This window comes from Eptatretus burgeri, chromosome 8 (assembly GCF_056783735.1).
Source record: "Eptatretus burgeri isolate ZD-2024b chromosome 8, Ebu_testis_v1, whole genome shotgun sequence".
Classification (NCBI taxonomy): Eukaryota; Metazoa; Chordata; class Myxini; order Myxiniformes; family Myxinidae; genus Eptatretus; species Eptatretus burgeri.
In genome coordinates, this window is record NC_140968.1 from 61,559,801 (window position 1) to 61,574,051 (window position 14,251).

Below are 14,251 nucleotides of genomic sequence, written 5' to 3' on the forward strand. Positions count from 1 at the left end.
GACATTGGATCATACGTCAAAACCACAGAACATTTGACCAATAATCGAACATATGACCTCCTGATGAACACATACGTTCCACCAACTGATTACAGCTATCAGAACGATTCACAGGGCTCCCGCTGTTTCCGCCACACGTGGATAAACCAATATTCTCCATGGCTGGCCTACTCAAGTCACTTGAAAGGTGCTCTGTGCAAATACTGTGTGCTGTTACCTCAACCAGTGCACCGAGGTCTAATGGGTGTGTTCATTGTGACTCCTTTTGTTAAATACAAAGACTTCAATGAGTGCGCGAGGAAGCACATGCTTTCCTCCTGGCACAAAGGTGCACTGCAAAATGCCAACAATTTCCTCACCACCGTGCAAAGGCCAGAGTTGACCATCGTGAGCCAGATGGACCAAGCAGTCACTCAAAACTGAGAGAAACTGTTCCCCATACTATCCAGCATTCTGTTCTGCTGCAGCCATGACATTGCATTGAGGGGGAAGGAGAGTACATCGGGGAACCTCTGTGACTGACTGCGATTCAGGATAGAAGCAGGGGACACGGTCCTGAAGGATCACATGGAAGGCGCAAGCAAAAATGCAAGATACACAGGAGTTTGTGTACAGAACGAGCTGATAGTTCTCTCCGAAGAAGTAGTAAGAGACAATATTGTGAAAGCTGCAAATGAATCAAATGGATTCTCTATCATTGCAGATGAAACTGCTGACATATCAGGCACCGAGCAACTGTCCATTGGAGTACGATTTGTTGCGCTGCAGGAACAACGGAATGACTCAGCCACCATACGTGAGGAATTCCTTGGATTCATTCCACTGGAGAGGGTGGACGCTGCAACAATTGCAGATACTATCATCGACCAAGAAAAAAAAATTTGGTCTTAACCTCGACAAGCTCCACGGCCAAGGCTACGATGGATGCTCAACCATGGCAGGAAAAGACAATGGTGTACAGGCCCGTATCAGGAACACCTATCCCAAAGCTATTTTCGTGCACTGCTCTTCACATCGACTGAATTTGGTGGTTCATGATCTGAATTCTCTCGCAGATGTGAGGAATACGACTGGAACTGTGAAATCTATCATTAAATTCTTCCATGACAGTCCCAAGCACAGGAGACTGGTTCCAAATATACCTTTGTTGTGTGAAACCAGATGGAGCGCAAAGTACAAAAGCATCCGCATCTTTTCAGAGAACTTTTGTGATATCTATGCACAACTGGAGCAACTGGAGGCAAACCAGCATGAGTCACAGAGTACGCGTCAGACAGCGTATCAGCTGAGGTGTGCTGCAGGAACCACAGTGTTCCTCATCTGTCTGAAGATCATTGCGAAGTACTCAGCGATGTTGGAGCCAGTGACCCAACAGCTGCAGGCAGTCGACATGGACATGATGGGAGTCCGAGATCACATCTACCTGTTGATGAAGGCTTTCCGAGCTCACCGGGATGGTACAGACCGTGTGTTCTCAGAAGATGTCATCCCTGAGGTGAAAACCTTGGCAGAAGAACTTGGCATAGACTTGACTATGCCTCGGTGGTGCGACGCCAGGTCCACCGGCCGAATGTAGGAGGCTCCATTGAGGAGTACTATCGCTGCACTATCTATGTCCGGTACATGGATTCCTTGATCCAGTCTCTGGAAAGTCGCTTTGGTGAAAGTAACACCCCATATTTACACATTTTCGCACTACATCCGAGAGAAATGCAGCAAACAGAAATAGATGAATTCAAGCACATCGTTTCATCTGTCAAGGAAATGTATGACATCGACAACCTTGTAGAAGAAGCTCTAGCGTGGTATGACGTGCAGAAGCATAAGCCACTGGATGACAACTCTCTGGGTATGATCGAGCTGGTGAAGCAGACCACTCTTTTCCCTGCTGTGCGCAAGGCTATCCTCATCGCACTGACTCTGCCTGCAACATCATGTACAGTGGAAAGGTCCTTCAGCACACTGCGCAGGGTGAAGACCTGGTTAAGATCAACGATGAGTGATAAACGTCTGTCCAGCCTCTGCATGCTAAGTGTCCACCACGACAAAGTGAACAGCCAGAAGACTGAGCTAATGAACAGGGTCATTGACAATTTCGGAAGAGATCCCCGATGGCTCCAATTCCTGTTCCAAGAGTAGTAACCTGCTCTAACTGAATGAACTGTTGAGAAATGTTTATGTTATTTATTCATTTTGTATTTTCCATGTAATTTTTTTCAAATTTTTGATTTTACAGATTCCATGTAATTTTTTTCAAAATTTTGATTTTACAGCAAATGCCCCCCTTGCCCCTCCCTGCCGACGCCCATGTCCACAGTGGAATGGAATGGAAGAATGGAATGGTCTTCCATTATCGACAATGGAAGACCATCAATCTGCAGTCAATGCACTCATGACGTCACCGTCAAGGATGTCATCCTGCCACATCATCACATACCTTCAGGTCAGCTCTTCAGGAGATCCTGCGACTACAGAGCTTATGACGATGGGGTCGGCAGTGATGTGTATCAGTGAACAAGGAATGATGACAAGCCTGGTTGCTCCTCAGAAGACAACCGTTTTCTCACGATCATGGAGAATGGATTCATCAGGAATGACAATGGCAATCGCGTGGCTCCATTGCTCTTCAGACATGATGTAAAACTTCCAAACAATTGACCCCTTGTAATCAACCGCTTAAAGTCCCTTTGCAACCTTCTGGATAAGAAACTAGACTTCATGGATAAACTCTTTTCCAAAGGACATGCTGAGCCTCTTGAACCAGGAACAGAGGCAAATGACCATGATGGTATCGTCCTCATTTTGTTGTATTCAGTCCAAGAAAACCTGACAATATTTGTGTGGTTTTCGACGGCAGTACTACCTATCGTGATGTCTCACAAAATAAGGTCCTCCTTATCCAGACCTCGTCAATAGTCTACTCAGGGTATTAGTACGATTCAGACAGGAATCCATTGCCATCATGGCCAACGTAGAGCAAAGGTTCCATTTTTTCTATGTGCATGAGGATCACCGAGACTTTTTACCATTTCTTTGGATTAAAAATGTTGACTCCAAAGCGAACATCTTCGAATTTTGTATGAAGGTGCACTTATTTGTGAAAAGTTATAGTACCACCATTGCTGCCAGTGGGCAACATGGAACTGCGTCGAACAATGAAGAAAAATACAGACGCGACACAAGACATTATGTGGAAAGGAACTTCCATGTCAATGAGGGGAGGATAAGCTGACCTACTCAGGCATAGTCATCTTTTAGCATCATACATAATCATGTTTTACCTCAGGAATATTCATGTTTTAGTTTCATACATAATCATGTTTTACCTCAGGAATATTCATGTTTTAGTTTCATCCAGAATCATGTTTTACCGCACGCATATTCATGTTTTAGCTTCATACATAATCATGTTTTGCCGCATGCATATTCATGTTTTTTTTTAATGCATATTCATGTTTTGCCGCATGCACATTCATGTTTTTCTTCATGCATGTTCATGTTTTGCCGCCTGTATATTCAAGTTTTTCTCATTGCACATTCATATTTTGTCACATGATATTCATGTTTTCTGAATGCACATTCATATTTTGCCGCAAGTATATTCACGTTTTAGCTTAATGCACATTCATGTTTTGCCGCATGCATATTCATGTTTTTATGAATGCACATTCATGTTTTGCCGCAATAAAGCCTGGTGTTGGCGCAGTTGTTAGGGCAGCCGCTTGGGATCCAAAAGGTCCTGAGTTCAAGCCCCGTTGGGCCACTGAATTAATACACCAGGGGGTTGACTCAGCCTGTCATCCTTCCGAGGTCGACAAAATGAGTACCAGTATACTGGGCCGGTGTATACCCTGGTTAAAATAGGTGCACCATATCCCTGTGTCATAAGAGGCGACCAGGATTGCGTCAGGAAGGGCATCCGGCATAAAACATGTGCCAAATCACGATGCGGATAATACGGATGATCCGCTGTGGCGACCCCTAACGGGAGGAGCCGAAAGAAGAAGAGGAAAATTCATGTTTTGCCGCATGCACATTCATGTCTTTCTTAATGCATATTCATGTCTTGCAGCATGCATATTCATCTTTTTCTTAAAGAACATTCATATTTTTCTGAATGCACATTCATATTTTGCTGCATGCATATTCATGTTTTTCTTAATGCACATTGATGTTTTGCCGCATGCACATTCATGTTTTGCAGCATGCATATTCATCTTTTTCTTAATGCACATTCTAATTTTTCTTAATGCACATTCATATTTTGCTGCCTGCATATTCATGTTTTTCATAATGCACATTCATGTTTTGCTGCATGCATATTCATGTTTTTCTTAATGCACATTCATATTTTACCTCAGGCATATTCATGTTTTTCCCGCATGCACATTCATGTTTTTCTGGAGGCACATTCATGTTTTACCTCATGCATTTTCATGTTTTAGCTGAATACACATTCACATTTGACCTTCGGCATATTCATATTTTGCCGCATGCATATTCCTGTTTTTCTTAATGCACATTCATGTTTTGCCGCATGCATATTCATGTTTTGCCGCATGCATATTCATGTTTTTTTTAATGCATATTCATGTTTTGCGGCATGCACATTCGTGTTATGAATATGCATGCGGCAAAACATGAATATGCATGAAGAAAGTTTTTCTTATTGTACATTCATATTTTGCCGCATGATATTCATGTTTTGTGAATGCACATTCATATTTTGCCGCATGTATATTCACGTTTTAGCTTAATGCACATTCATGTTTTTGCTTCATACATAATCATGTTTTACCGTGTGCATGTTTAGCTTGCTTCATCTTTTATGAAGCTTCATATGTCTTCATGGTTTAGCTTCATACATAATCATGTTTACCGCATGCATATTCATGTTTTAGCATCATACAAAATCATGTTTTACCGCAGGCATATTCATGTTTTAGCTTCATACATAATCATGTTTTACCTCAGGCATATTCATGTTTAAGGTTCATACATAATCAGGTTTTACCTCAAGCATATTCATGTTTTAGCTTCATACATAATCATGTTTTACCTCAGGCATATTCATGTTTAAGGTTCATACATAATCAGGTTTTACCTCAAGCATATTCATGTTTTAGCTTCATACATAATCATGTTTTACCTCAGGCATATTCATGTTTAAGGTTCATACATAATCATGTTTTACCGCAGGCATATTCATGTTTTAGCTTCATACATAATCATGTTTTACCTCAGGCATATTCATGTTTAAGGTTCATACATAATCAGGTTTTACCTCAAGCATATTCATGTTTTAGCTTCATACATAATCATGTTTTACCTCAGGCATATTCATGTTTAAGGTTCATACATAATCAGGTTTTACCTCAGGAATATTCATGTTTTTGCTTCATACATAATCATATTTTACCTCAGGCATGTTCATGTTTTACCTTCATACATAATCATGTTTTAACTCATGCATTTTCATGGTTTAGCTTAATACACATTCATATTTTACCTCAGGAATATTCATATTTTGCTGCATGCATATTCATATTTTTCTTAATGCACATTCATGTTTTTCTGAATGCATATTCATGTTTTGCAGCATGCATATTCATCTTTTACTTTTTGCACATTCTTATTTTTCTTAATGCACATTCATATTTTACCGCAGGCATATTCATGTTTTACCACATGCATATTCATGTTTTTCTTAAGGCACATTCATGTTTTGCCACATTCATATTCATGTTTTTCATAATGCATATTCATGTTTTGCCGCATTTATATTCACATTTTAGCTTAATGCACATTCATGTTTTCGCTTCATACATAATCATGTTTTACCTCAGGCATTTTCATGTTTTCGCTCAATACATAATCATGTTTTGCCACATGCAGATTCATGTTTTTTTAATGCACAATCATATTTTTCATAATGCACATTCATATTTTGTCGCATGCATATTCACGTTTTAGCTTCATGCATAATCATGTGTTACCTCAGGCATAATCATGTTTTTCTTAATGCACATTCATGTTTTGCCGCATGCATATTCATGTTTTTCTGAATACATATTCATGTTTTGCCGCAGGCACATTCATGTTTTTCTAAATGCATATTCATGTTTTGCAGCATGCATATTCATCTTTTCCTTAATGCACATTAGTGTTTTTCTTCATGCATATTCATGTTTTGCTGCATGTATACACATGTTTTTCTTAATGCACATTCATGTTTTGCCGCATCCACATTCATGTTTTTCTTTATGCATATTCATGTTTTTCCGCATGCATATTCATAATTTTCTTAATGCATATTCATGTCTTGCCGCATGCATATTCTCGTTTTTATTAATGCACATTCATGTTTTTGCTTCATACATAATCATGTTTTACCTCAGGCATATTCATGTTTTAGCTTCATACATAATCATGTTTTACCTCAAGCAAATTCATGTTTTAGCTTCACACATAATCATGTTTTACCTCAAGCATATTCATGTTTTAGCTTCACACATAATCATGTTTTACCTCAGGCATATTCATGTTTTAGCTTCATACATAATCATGTTTTACCTCAGGCATATTCATGTTTTAGCTTCACACATAATCATGTTTTACCTCAAGCAAATTCATGTTTTTCCTTCAGACATAATCATATTTTCCCTCAGGCATGTTCAGGTTTTAGCTCCATATGTAATCAGGTTTTACCTCAAACATATTCATGTTTGAGCTTCATACATAATCATGTTTTACCTCAGGCATATTCATCTTTTTCTTAATGCACATTCATGTTTTGCCACATGCATATTCATGTTTTTCTTGCTGCATATTCATGTTTTCCCGCATGCACATTCATGTTTTTCTTAATGCATATTTATGTTTTGCAGCATGCATATTCGTCTTTTGCTTAATGCGCATTCTTTTTTTTCTTAATGCATATTCATGTTTTGCCGCATGCATACACATGTTTTTCTTCATACACATTCAAGTTTTACCACATGCGTATTCACGTTTTTCTTCATGCATATTCAGGTTTTGCCGGATGCATATTCATGTTTTACCTCATGCATATTGATGTTTAAGCTTCATACATTATCATGTTTTACCTCATGCATATTCATGATTAAGCTTCTTACATATTCATGTTTTACCTCAGGCATATTCTTGTTTTAGCTTCATACATAATAATGTTTTACCTCAGGCATTTTCATGTTTTCGCTCAATACATAATCATGTTTTACCTCATGCATATTCATGTTTTAGCTTCATATTGTTGCGAATTCGCGCCCGTTGGCGTGCGAGCGGCCACGTAATTCGAAGCGCGGCACGTCGCCCACCGGACGGACAATTCTGTCATGACCCTCTCGGACTAACGCCGGGAACTAGTCACGGGTGGGCCTTTCGGCCTCACCACGATCGTGCCAATCGGCCCCCCGCGTAGGATAGGGTTGTTCGGCAAATTCGACCTACCTAACTACCCACACGGAGGTTAGACCGGGCGATCGCACCTCACCGCAGGTCGACTCCGGACACGGGCCACTTAAGCGACCCGTTCCGTACTATCAGGATAACCGAGCGGTGTTATCGTCGGCCTCGACGGTTCCGATTAATTATCGGGCGTATTAAGCCCACTACCAACCCTTTACATGAAGCAAGATGGAGATTCAATTAAAGAAAAGACGAAGCGAAACGGGAAAAACAGTTCAACATAATTCACATTTATTACGCGGCACACGGAAGGCACACATATACAATTACAACAATTATGCACCAAAAGCAGATGTTACAAAAGAAACACAACAATGCAGATCTACTACCGACTACGCGAGCACACGGCAACACTTACACAGTTTTACTTTACAGACGGTGCCGACAACACATTTACTCAAAAGCAAAAGAAAAGGGCCACCCTCAAAGACAAGGGGGGCAGAAGGGGCCTGTGGGCCGCGAGACCGGGTGGAGCCTACCCGTGTCTTGTGATGAGCCGCAAATGTGGCGGCGGTGCCCCGACTCCGCGCTCCTTTGTGGGTTTCGTTGACACTGCTTGGAGTGGGGTGGGAACGGCGCCCCCTTTTCGCACTATCTCAGCGCGGTGGGGGGGGCGGAAAGGGGGGAATTGTTAATGCTCTGGGGAAAGAGGATAGCTAGCTTGCTTGGGTCCCGCGACGAGCGACTCCACTGCGACCTCGTCGCCGACCGCCGTCTTCCTTGCCTCGGACCCGAGGTATCCGGTCCCCTCCGCAATTCTCCTCAGCTGACTGCCTCCAACCCTTCTCCAACTCAAACTCCAACTCCTCTCCAACTCCGACTGCCTCCAACTGCTTCCGACCCAAAACTGACTAAATTCGCCCCGTGCTCAGCGCTTTATAGTATGGCAGGAGAACCCATATGCAAATTTCTCGATCAGAACGAGCTCGGGGGTGGAGCCACGCTCGCCCATTGGACGGAGAAAAAGGGGCGTGAATCTCCCCTGATCCTCGAATTTGCATATATCGATTCTATGGCGGTGATGCGATGTTTGCGGGAGCGAGCTGTGAAGGTAAAGGTCGTGGCTGATGGCGTTGTTCTTGTTGTGAAGCGGCGTTGCGGTTGGTGGTTAGTAGGTAAAGAATACTGGTTCTGGCTCACTTTTCCCCATGTAAATGAATGGGGGATTTTCAGCCATGAAATTTTTCTTTTTTTTCCCCTAAAAAAAAAATCCCCTTTTTAGCCCAAGGTATATTTATTTGTCTCCCCTTTTAACCTAGGGGCTCTCTATTCAAATAACCCATACAACAAGATAAAGATTTGTTAAATATCTGAAACGTCTAAGCCCCGGGACACTCTTTATCAAATAACCGATGCATATTGTTTAGCTCACTCATTGAACCTATAAACATTTGTTCATTCTCAAATTCCTTCAATAGTTTAATTTTCTTTGCACAATAATCCCCATCTAAAATATTGAAAAACAAAACATTTGAATCTTTATATTTTTTAAGATACCCCTTTTGTGCCATTACGAAATGATAAACTTCTCTTAATGATCTCATCTGACCACCTCCTGAGTTGCATATCATTTTGATATTGTAGTAAATTATTTTTCCATTGTTCAATTGATAACCATCAAATTTTTCAGTCCATTCAAACATATTTATTATTTTCTTTACATCCTCTAACTTATTGGTTTTTAAATTGATTCGCATATTTGTTTTATTTACCTTTGTTTTAGATATTTTTCAATAAGACTTATTTGATATTTTTCACATTCATTATGTTTTCCATTTATATACCAAGACTGAGATTTTCTCCACTCTTTAGTTTGACTAATACTTGGTTCGGCCATTTATATATTGTGAAAAACGCGGTGGTAGCCCTTAAAAACCCTAACCCATCTTCCCATCGTTAAAACTTGTGTCCATATGGAACACAATCTATTCTATTCACTCTATCATACAATACCCATATGGAACACAATCTATTTTATACACTCTATCATACAATATCCATATGGAACACAATCTATTCCATTATCTAAAATAAATCTCTTATCATCAAAGGCTCCTAATGCCTTTTTATTTACTTCTTCACTATATATCTTATGTTTATAACTTCTTATTGTATTCATTTTCCTATATTCTTCTTTCTTATTCATCAAACAATTATAATAATTTCTAAAAGTTATTGATTTCTTTATTACATATTTCTTTATTCCCTTTAACCTTTTATCAATCTGATCACCATACTTATAAGCATATGCCTTTGCTCTCAATCCAATAAACTCACTCATTACTTTTCCACCCAACTCATCCTTAAACTTACCAATAACCTTTTCATTCTTTTTTGAAAATAACTCACTCTTCTTACTAAAATTACTTGTATCATATACTCCAATGTTTTTCTTCACATCTTTATAAACATCGTCAGTTTTTATATCTAGAATAAAACTATCAGTGTCCATATACAACAATGAAACATTTTCACCATACTTTTTCTTTAAATCATTATACAAATAATCATACATCAATATCTTTGATAAATCAAGAACTGCTGTTCCAATATAAATTGGTTTATCCATGACAATACTTTCCTTTTTCATATGAATAGCAGAAAAGTTCTCTGAAAAAACCTCTTCTCTCTCAAAACTTAGTTTATTTTTCAATATAGAAGCTTCTTTCCAAGATGTTGCAAATCTAATGTTTTGCCTGTTTCTAACATTCTCCATTGTCTTTCCAAAGACAGCATTATTCATCAATTTATAGAATTCCCCTTCAAATTTTACTTTTGTATTTGTTCTCATATCTGTATTGAATTTAATATACTTTTTCATCCAAGGACTTTGTTTAAATTTTAAAACTCTATGAATTTTAGCTACTCTCAACCCAGCAGATAAATATTGTCTCAAGTTCCTTTGATGCAAAACATATCCCTCTTTATCATAGAATGTTGTTAAAAACTTTTCTGTTGATTTGCCTTTAATATTAAAACTTTTATGATAATCACTGAACCATTCTTTCTTTGGGGTTTCTTTCTCACATGCAAAAGGAAGGTCTTTATGCTTATTATGAAGATCACTCGGGTACTTCAAATCAACTTCAAAATAATAACCTTCTTCTTCATCATTCAATTCCTCTTGAGAAGAAATAACAATATTCATCAAAGCCTTTGAGACATTGCCCATCCATACAAATTATTAGCATCAAAGTACATCAAATAATTACTATCTTTTTCACTCTCATAATTTGGAAGATATTTATTATTTGCTTTAGCATATCTTTTTGAACATACTTGTGATATTCCACCTCTCTTAGACTTCTCAATCATCAAAAGCATATCTACATCACTGACTAAATCTATATCTTGTTTTGTCATTTTCAACATTGCACTCCAAGCTAAACCAGGAGCTGTGAAATACTGGGCAGGATCTAATCCATAACAATTTTTATTATGACAGAGTGATCTTAAAGCTTCAAACACATCAGCTAACAATAAAACATCTGTTTTTAGATACAAATCATGATATTCTCCAAGGTTCTTTATCTTAAATATTTTCCAAATTTCTTGTGCGTGTTTATATTCCTTATCACTTATCTCTTCTTCATAAAGGTTATTATAGAAACTTTCTTTTGAAGGAAGTTGTGTTTCTTTAAATCTCATAAATGAATCCATATAACCATAAGGATAAATTCCCTTACTTGTAAGAATTTTCTCTTCACTTTGAATTTCATTCCTTGTTTCAATTTCCTCTCTAGTTAGAATTCCCTCTTTAATCAGAATTTCATCTATAATCAGAATTTCCTCTTTAGTTAGAATTTCATTCTTTGTTCGAATTTTCTGTATAATTAGAATTTCATCTTCAGTAAGAATTTCTTCATTAATTTCCTCATTAATTAGAATTTCCTCTTTACTTTGAATTTCCTCTTTTGGAAAGAATGAATTAAGATTTGGAAAAGAGCCCGTGGAGCTTAAATTTGATGCGAGGTTGGCTCGTGGTGTTCCCATAAACTTGTAAGAATCAAGAAACCGAATACGAGTTATAGGTTTTGTGAATATCATTTTTGTAAATGAAATATACTTTTGACTTGTGTTTGTTATGGCAGAAATATTCCCTGGTGTTTTTGAAAGTTCATTTATAAATAGATGTGTATCATAGTTGGCGCTGTTGTGAAGAAAGACTGGAATAAAAGAAGGTAATTTATAATTAAGATTACAACAGGAATGAGCGGGACCTCTATATTTACCAGTAAGATGACAATGATCCCTAACTTTAGACTCCTCAATTTCCTCCTCACAAATATGACAGATATTGTTCTTTCTAAATTCTAATTTTTCTTCTTTGGTTAATTTCATCGGTTCATCTGTTTCTTTCATTAATTTAGTGAGTCTTATACAATCCTTTTCTAATCGTTTTACAAACTCTTGTGAAGCATTTTTTCCACTATACTGTTAAAGTTTATTATACTTTTCTCCAACAGATGATTTGATATAATAGCAGAAACCACAAGGAATATGTTTTTGATATTTATTTGTATATGGTTCTTTTGGATTAGGAGAAGCAGTATTTATCTTGTTAAGGATACATTCAAAATCAGCGTATATCACAAATGGGTGCATGATAGATTTATTATAATCTTCAAAAGAAATCTTTTCACCAGGTTTAGGCATTGCAATTACAGCTGATTTATGATTACTACAATATTTTGAATGTTGTTCTAATCGTTCTTTTGTATGAAATGAATTAAGACATCGCTTACAAGGATATATTTTGTTTGCTGTTCTGAATACCTGAGAAGAGATTAATCTTGATAAATTATTGATGTATGTGTAATGTGAATTCTTTCCAACACTAAAATATAAAAGATCAATGTGTGTTTCTTCATTTTTATACTTGTTTGAAATTTTTAATATTTGAACTTTGTTTGTATCCGTTAATCCATATACATTAATAGAAAGATTATTCTTTTTCTCAAATTTAGGAATATCTGTTAGTGGCATTGGGAAATTAAAATCTTTAATGTCCAAGGTATTCTCATATTTCATATATTGTTTTACTCTTTCTGAATTACATTTTGGTGGATGTAAGTGAGCAAGAACAGACCAGAGAAAACATTTATTATCATTATTCTTAATATTAACAACTGCCTTCTTTCGTTTTATTTCTTTTGGTCATTCAATATAAGAAGAAGCTTTAAGAGGGTTTGATTTTAGAATGTGTATATCTAAAAAGATGATTTTTTTAATATTGAATCCACTTCCTACCACTGTATTATCAACATCCTCCTCTTGTCTTGATAGTTCTTCATAAACCCCACTATTCAAAAAAATCTTGAAATGATGTTATAAAATGAAGATCTGTTCTCATATAAGGAGTTTGTTCTTCATCTTGTTTTTTCATATTCATTTTCACTCCCATATAAAACTTTAAAGTTTTCATTTCTTTTAATGTCTTTTTAATAAACTTTTCAACATCAGGTTTCACTATTTCAATTGATTCAACTATTGATGATGGACCGGGTTCTCCAAATTGAAAAATCCTTATTTTTATATGCCCTTTAAATGCCCCATCAGTGTTTTCAATATAATAGTCTCCCTTTACTTTAAACTCATTTTTCTTGTGTTTTTGTGATTGAAGATGTCTATTATAACTACTCTTCAAAACATCCTTTGAGCAGATATCACAATGTTTTCTTTCCAACTCAAGAGGAGATATTTTATGAAATAGATTAAATGTGTGTTTGTTGGTTCGGAGGTGTTTTCTATAATGTTTATATTCGTGATTACAAACATCGCAGTATGTTGTACACACCATATTTATATAATAAAACTTTGCTTAAACTAAAATTTTCTTGATGAAAATTTCGTTTATTTTACAGGTGAATCAGTGCTTAAACTAAAATTTTCTTGATGAAAATTTAGTTTATTTTACAGGTGAATCTGTGCTTAAACTAAAATTTTCTTGATGAAAATTTCGTTTATTTTACAGGTGAATCTGTGCTTAAACTAAAATTTTCTTGATGAAAATTTTGTTTATTTTACAGGTGAATCTGTGCTTAAACTAAAATTTTCTTGATGAAAATTTCGTTTATTTTACAGGTGAATCTGTGCTTAAACTAAAATTTTCTTGATGAAAATTTCGTTTATTTTACAGGTGAATCTGTGCTTAAACTAAAATTTTCTTGATGAAAATTTCGTTTCTTTTACAGGTGAATCTGTGCTTAAAACCATTTTATCCTCCAACTTTTTCACTTAATAAATACAATGTTTCAAGACACAAAAGACAAGTTTCAATCAATCTCTTCATTTGTTAAAGATGCTGAGAAATATGTCAAGGATGTAAAATTGAACAAAGATAAATATAACAACTATTGGATAAAAACAATTATGGTGGATATGATGAGTTCTTCAATTTACTTCAGTGGAAGGGCTTTTAGTATACCTGGAAGAACATCAATTAAGGTATCTCTAACAAAAGTTTCTCCTCTCCTTCTGGCAATATATTCAAAACTAGAAAAAGCAATGAAACAAGAAAAGGTATCAAAAAATAAAAACCTTATGGATGAAGCTTTAGAAAGAAAAGATAAGACCATCTGTATTATGCAAGGAGAAATTTGTATTTTTTTCAACAACCCTAAAGATATAAATCCTGATGAAATAAAGGATGTTAATATATCAGGTGAAATGACATTTCGTTCAATTGTAGTTAAGGATCATTTTAAAATTACCTTTAATATAAAAAATGTAGCAGTTGAATCTGTTAATGAAAAAATGTATA